The sequence below is a fragment of the Macaca nemestrina genome, chromosome 10 (assembly GCF_043159975.1).
Source record: "Macaca nemestrina isolate mMacNem1 chromosome 10, mMacNem.hap1, whole genome shotgun sequence".
Lineage (NCBI taxonomy): Eukaryota > Metazoa > Chordata > Mammalia > Primates > Cercopithecidae > Macaca > Macaca nemestrina.
The window spans coordinates 2,717,315-2,723,314 of NC_092134.1; the positions used below are offsets into that span (position 1 = coordinate 2,717,315).

At 60.4% G+C, this 6,000-nt stretch overlaps 1 protein-coding gene across 4 annotated transcripts in view; it reads right to left on the reverse strand.

Annotated features, from left to right (window-relative positions):
- The window catches only part of LOC105490526 (piwi like RNA-mediated gene silencing 1), a 34,591-nt gene extending 32,647 nt beyond the window's left edge, over positions 1 to 1,944 (reverse strand). Inside the window, exon 1 of one of the 4 annotated variants that reach the window (XM_011756252.2) lies at positions 1,684 to 1,944. The gene's annotated coding sequence lies outside the window, so the exon portion shown is untranslated. Of the gene's footprint in view, positions 1 to 815; positions 1,029 to 1,683 lie in introns of those variants that run through there. The other 3 variants (XM_011756254.3, XM_011756253.3, XM_071070794.1) reach the window with 3 other exon arrangements.
- Positions 1,945 to 6,000: the final 4,056 nt, after the last annotated feature.

A 6,000-nucleotide genomic window follows, 5' to 3' on the forward strand; every position in this document is an offset into this window, starting at 1 on the left:
TGGTGTGAAACAGTGATAAAAAAAAAAAAAAAAAAAAACAGGGACGAGCTGAACTCTCATCTCCAGCAGGAAATGACAGGCAGCATTTGGACTGGCTGGTAACAGAAATTACGGGGTGGGGAGCGGCTCTCAGCCCTGGCGAGTTAGCAGCCGGCTGGAAGCAGCCCTCCAGCTGATTCTCATCATCTCCAGGGCCTGAAACCCAGGGCGGCGCGTTGTGCTGGTCACTAAATACCTGGCGGGCCCAGCGCTCTACGTCCAGGTTTCCCAGCACAACTCCGGTTTTCAGCTTTATCTCCTTCCAATCTCAAAACCACCTCAGTCTGGATATCGAATTCTTAAAGTCAAAAAACAAGTGTGTGCTTCCAATAACCACACTCGCTGGAAATCACATGCCCGATTCATTACCAGCTCTGCCAAAGGCTCTTCAACCTAACAACATGCCTCCGGCGCTGAGCTCAGGACGACGCCATGCACGTGGGAACCATGCACGTGGGAACCATGCACGTGGGAACCACCACCGCGCCACACGCCTAAAACCGTTGGGCGGTACATTCTATGCCAGCGGGGTCTCTCTGGCCACAACTTAAAAACGAAAAGGAAAGCGCGCAGAGAACAGGCTGCGCAGGGCTCCAGCCGGCTTTACCTTGGAGGCCGCAGGGGCTGAAGACAGCAAGAGCATCCATCCCGGGAGCTCCCAAGGCCCCCGCCGCCCCGCCGCCCCTTTCCCTCCACAGGTGCCAGGGGCCCGGCCGCCAGCACCCGCGAGAACCCCCGAGCCTCGCAGAGCCCGGCCCTTGCGGTCGCCGCCTCACTTGCGGTCCTCCGGAGCTCCGTCCTCTTCCCAACGTCCGGCTCCCAAGGCTCCCGGGGACGCAGCGCAGCGGCTGCAGACGCGGGAAAGGGGCCTCGCCCTCCGCAGAGATGGCTTCCCGCGGCCGCGTGGGTCAGGCGGGACGTCCCGAAGGCCCTCCTGCAGGGCTCCCGGGTCCCCGCAGTTTCAGGCACTGCCGCCACTGCGGAGACCTCTGTCCCCGACCCCCGCACCCCCAGCAACTCAGGCCTCAGCCTCTCACCCCGGCCCCTGCACCCCCCGCACCTGGGACCTCACCCCCGCACCCTGGCCCCTGTACCCCCGCACCCCGGCCCCTGTACCCCCGCACCCCGGCCCCTGTACCCCCGCACCCCGGCGCCACAGCCCCGGCAAGTCGGGCCTCAGCGCCTCACCCCGGCACCGCACCCCCACACCTGAGACCTCGCCCCCGCACCCTGGCCCCTGCGACCTCGCCCCCGCACCCTGGCCCCTGCGCCCCCCGCACCTGCGACCTCGCCCCCGCACCCTGGCCCCTGCACCCCCGGCACCTGGGTCCTCGCCCCCGCACCCCGGCGCCACAGCCCCCGCTAGGCGGGTCTCAGCGCCTCACCCTGGTCCCGCACCCCCCACACCTGACACCTCGCCCCTGCAGCCCCCGCACCTGCAACCTTGCCCCTGCACCAGGGCTCCTGCATCCCCTGCACCTGGGACCTCATCCCCGCACCCGGCTCCTGCATCCCCCACACCTGCGACCTCGCCCCCGCACCCCCGTCCCCACACCTCGGGCCTCACCTCCACATCCCGGACCCCCGGCCGCCGCCCCCGCACCCCGGTCCCCGCACACCTAACACCTCAGCCTCGCCCCGCACCTTGGACGGCCGCCCTCGCCCTAGTCCTGGTCCTCGCACCTTAACCCGAAGCCAACAGCCCCAACGGCTCCCGCGGAGATCCCTCCGCGCCGCCGACTTCCCAGGACCTCCTGCGGCCTGCGCCCACCTCGCCTTCCGCGCTGGGTTCCCGAGAAAGCCAGGGACACGCGGGCGGCGGGCAACCGGCGCTCTTTTCCTGGGCGGATGAACACTTCATTCCAGACGCCAGCCTCGTGGCAGCGCACCATACGCCCAGTAACGGCGGAAAGCGGCGCGCGCCACGCCCTCATTGGCTGCCCAGCGAATGGCGGTTTTCAATGTAGTGGGCGCGGGACCAGATGAGCCCGCCCCACAGGCCGCGGCCCGGGCCCCGCCCCTCCAAGACCCCGCCTGGTCCCTCCCAGACACCCCGCACAGGCCCCACAGGCCCCGCCCCCGCCTCACAGGGCCCGCCTGGCCTCTCCCAGACACCCGGCACAGGCCCCACAAGCTAGGCACGCCCCTCCTCACGGGCCCCGCCCCCGCCTCACGGGCCCCGCCCCCGCCTCAGGGGCCCCGGCCCCGCCTCACAGGCCTCGCCTCTGCCCCTCGGAGACCCCGCCTGGCCCCGCCCAGACAGCCGGCACGGGCCCCACAAGCCCGGCACGCCCCGCCCCACAGGCCCCGCCCCCGCCTCACAGGCCTCGCCTCTGCCCCTGGGAGACCCCGCCTGGCCCCGCCCAGACACCCGGCACAGGCCCCACAAGCCAGGCACGCCCCGCCCCAAGGCCGCGCCCCCGCCCCACAGGCCCGGCCCCACCTCACGGGCCCCGCCCCCGCCTCACAGGCCTCGCCTCTGCCCCTCGGAGACCCCGCCTGGCCCCGCCCAGACAGCCGGCACGGGCCCCACAAGCCAGGCACGCCCCGCCCCACAGGCCCCGCCCCCGCCTCACAGGCCTCGCCTCTGCCCCTGGGAGACCCCGCCTGGCCCCGCCCAGACACCCGGCACAGGCCCCACAAGCCAGGCACGCCCCACCCCAAGGCCCCGCCCCCGCCCCACAGGCCCGGCCCCACCTCACGGGCCCCGCCCCCGCCTCACAGGCCTCGCCTCTGCCTCTCGGAGACCCCGCCTGGCCCCGCCCAGACACCCGGGACAAGCCCCACAGGCCAAGCACGCCCCGCCCCACAGGCCCCGCCCCCGCCTCACAGGCCTCGCCTCTGCCCCTCGGAGACCCCGCCTGGCCCCGCCCACACACCCCGCACAGGCCCCACAGGCCCCGACCCCACCCCTCCAAGACCGCGCCTGGTCCCGCCAGACACCCCGCACATGCCCTGTCCCCTCCCCACAGGCCCCAGCCCGCCCCACCCAGGCCCCGCCCTGTTCCTCTTATGCTTCGCCCAGACCCCTGGCCTTCGCTGGCTTGGCTCCTGCAGTCCCCCAGTGCGAGCCCCCTGCAGGCCGCCACAGGGTCGGGCCAGTTCTTTACTAGCTCATGGAACGGGGCAGCGGTGCACGAAGCTGACCCTCCATGGACCTCGAAATTGTGGCCACATGGGCACCGAGCGCCCCACAGTGGACTCGATCTTGGGCTGGCCGTTAACGTCGAAAGCTCTTTCACTCATCATCACACAGAGATTTGAACTTTGCCTCCAAAGTAAATAAAGCTGCAATGCAAGTCTAAGATGCCAGGCGGCCGTTACCTAGAACCTTAGCTTTCAATGACTTGTGCCTTGGGTGCCTGCCAACGCGGACCGCAGGGGTTCTCAGCCCTCACCTGAGGGAGATCACCTGCAGGGCAGGCTGGGACGCAGACCAGAGATTCCGGGCTGCAGGTTCCGCAGGTGGGGCCCGCCGGCTGCATTTCCAAGGCGTCGCAGGTGGTACTGACCGGATCTACGCCGAGCTAGGTGCCCTCCATAGGAGTTAATTTCCTCATTGAGGCAAAGCCAACAGCCACAAAACAACCGGAAATATTGTAAGATAGAACAGGTTTATTTGTCAAGGTGGAAGTGGGACCGAGGCTCACTAACTGCCTGACTTGTTATGTTCCAGAACTATAAAAATGATTGTAGGAGGTAGTAGAAATATGGTCGCCTCTGCAGAAAAGTTTTAAAGCTGCATTTATACGGTAAATATAGTGCTTTTACCTTTTTTTTTTTTTTTTTTTTGAGACGGAGTCTCGTTCTGTTGCCCAGACTGGAGTGCAGTGGCAAGATCTCGGCTCACTGCAACCTCCCAGCCTCCTGAGTAGCTGGGACTACATATAGGCACCCACCACCATGCCCACATAATTTTGTGTTCTTTGTTTTGTTTTGAGACAGGGTCTGTCTCAGTCAGGCTGGAGTGCAATGGTGTGATCATGGTTCCCTGCAGCCCCGACCTCCTGGGCTCAGGTGATCCTCCTGCCTCAGCCTCCCCTGTAGCTGTTACTACAGGTGTGTGCCACCACACCCAGCTAATTTTTGTGTATTTCTTGTAGAAAGAGGGTTTCATCATGTTGCCCAGGCCGGTCTCAAACTTCTGGGCTCAAGCGATCCACCCATCTTGGCCTCCCAATGTGCAGGGATTACAGGCATAAGCCACTGAGCCCAGCCTACATATTGCTTATCACTCATACTTAAAAGCAGATGCTTGGGAATTGGGGGCTGGAGAGGGCTGATGGCTCCCCAAGTCACCTTCCAAATCTTATGTCTCATCTGTGCCATGAAAGGGGCAGGTTAGATGTCAGCGTTTCCCACACTAGCCTGAGTGTAAGCATTCGCTGAGGGAATTTCCAAATAATACAGACTCCCAGATCATGCTGATTCCAGGAGGTCTGGGATGGGTGCAAGGAATTTTAAGAAGTACCATTGTTATTCTTATGCTCAGAGAAGCCTGATAAACTTGGGGCGAGGTCAGAAGGCATTGGAAGTCGGTAGTATGAAAGAAAAATAGCTTTCCAAAGGCGTTCGCTTTGTAAAAACTAAATGTTGCCTTTTGGAATACAATGTGAACATAACTTTTCCGAGGATTTAAGGTGTTGATGAGAAACGTTCTGAAACCTGCCAGCAGATGGAGCTATAAAACTAGAAACATGTTTACAGCCTCAACTCGGGAGAAAAATACCACGCATGGACCTTACGCTGTAGAAATAACACTTTTCCCTCTGCTTTATTTTCTCTATAAGCCTAAACTCCTTGCCTCTGGTAAAGAACATCGCTGGAGTGTCTTTGTGTGTGAAGTATGAAATAGTTTCTAAAGACATGTGTTGTGATATAACAAGACAGAGGCAAAACCCCTAATTCTTCTGAGAGTGTAAACATCATGTCGCAAGAAGCTCACTTAACATTGAAATAGGAAAACTCAAAGAAAAATTGAAAAGAAATTCAAGGGAAAAAATGTGACCTTTAAAAGTTTCTATGTTGACAGCACAACCAGGACCCCTTCTGGGATCAGAAGCTATGAATGCTATGCTATTTGTAGCATAAAAATGAATAGATACAGATTCTTTTTTCGGGAGCCACATCTGGAGGGGTGCACCCACCAAGGAAGGTGAACAGAGTGCCACCAATCCTGTGGGTGCTCAGAGGGAGGTTGCTGAGGGATGCTTCGTGACTCAATGCTGCTGAAGCCCTAAAGGCTGATTTGGGTTTGCAGGGAGCAGGAGGATCGGCATGGCGGGGCGTGTTGGGCTGAGCACATGTGAGGTATTTAGAGAACCGCATGTCATCCAGCACAGGAGGAACACCAGGTCCAGGCAGGGGAGTCACAGGGGATGATGCTGCAGAAGGGACAGACCGGGTTCTAGAAGTTGGCAGGCAAGGAAATGTGAGCATCTGGACTGCTGAACGCACCTTGTTAAGTGCTGTGAATAAAACACACTCTGTCCTCCCGCTGATGGCTCAACAAGGGAAGCAGGGACTGTGGCAATTGGGAACGTGGATGCTGACCTGCAGGGCCAGTGGCTGCTGAGCCCTAGCCAGTTACCAGGGGAGAATGAAGGCTCAGATTTGCTGGGCCTCACCTGATGGCTTTGGTTGGCTATTTTTTTTTTAATTGAGGTGAAATCCACATAACACGACATTAACTATTTTACAGTGAACAATTCCATGATATTTAATGCATTCATAGTGTTATGCAACCCCTTACCTCTAGTTCCAAACATTTTCATCATCCCAAAATAAAACTGTCACTCTCCAGCTCCCTCTCCCCCCACTACCCTGGCAGCCACAAATCTTTCTGTCTCCTTTTCTGTTGATTTCATAGAAAAGGGGTCATACACTAGGTGGCTGTTTGTGTCGGGCTTCTTTCTCTCAGCGCCGTATTCTCAAGGCTCACCTACATCGTAGCCCGTGTCA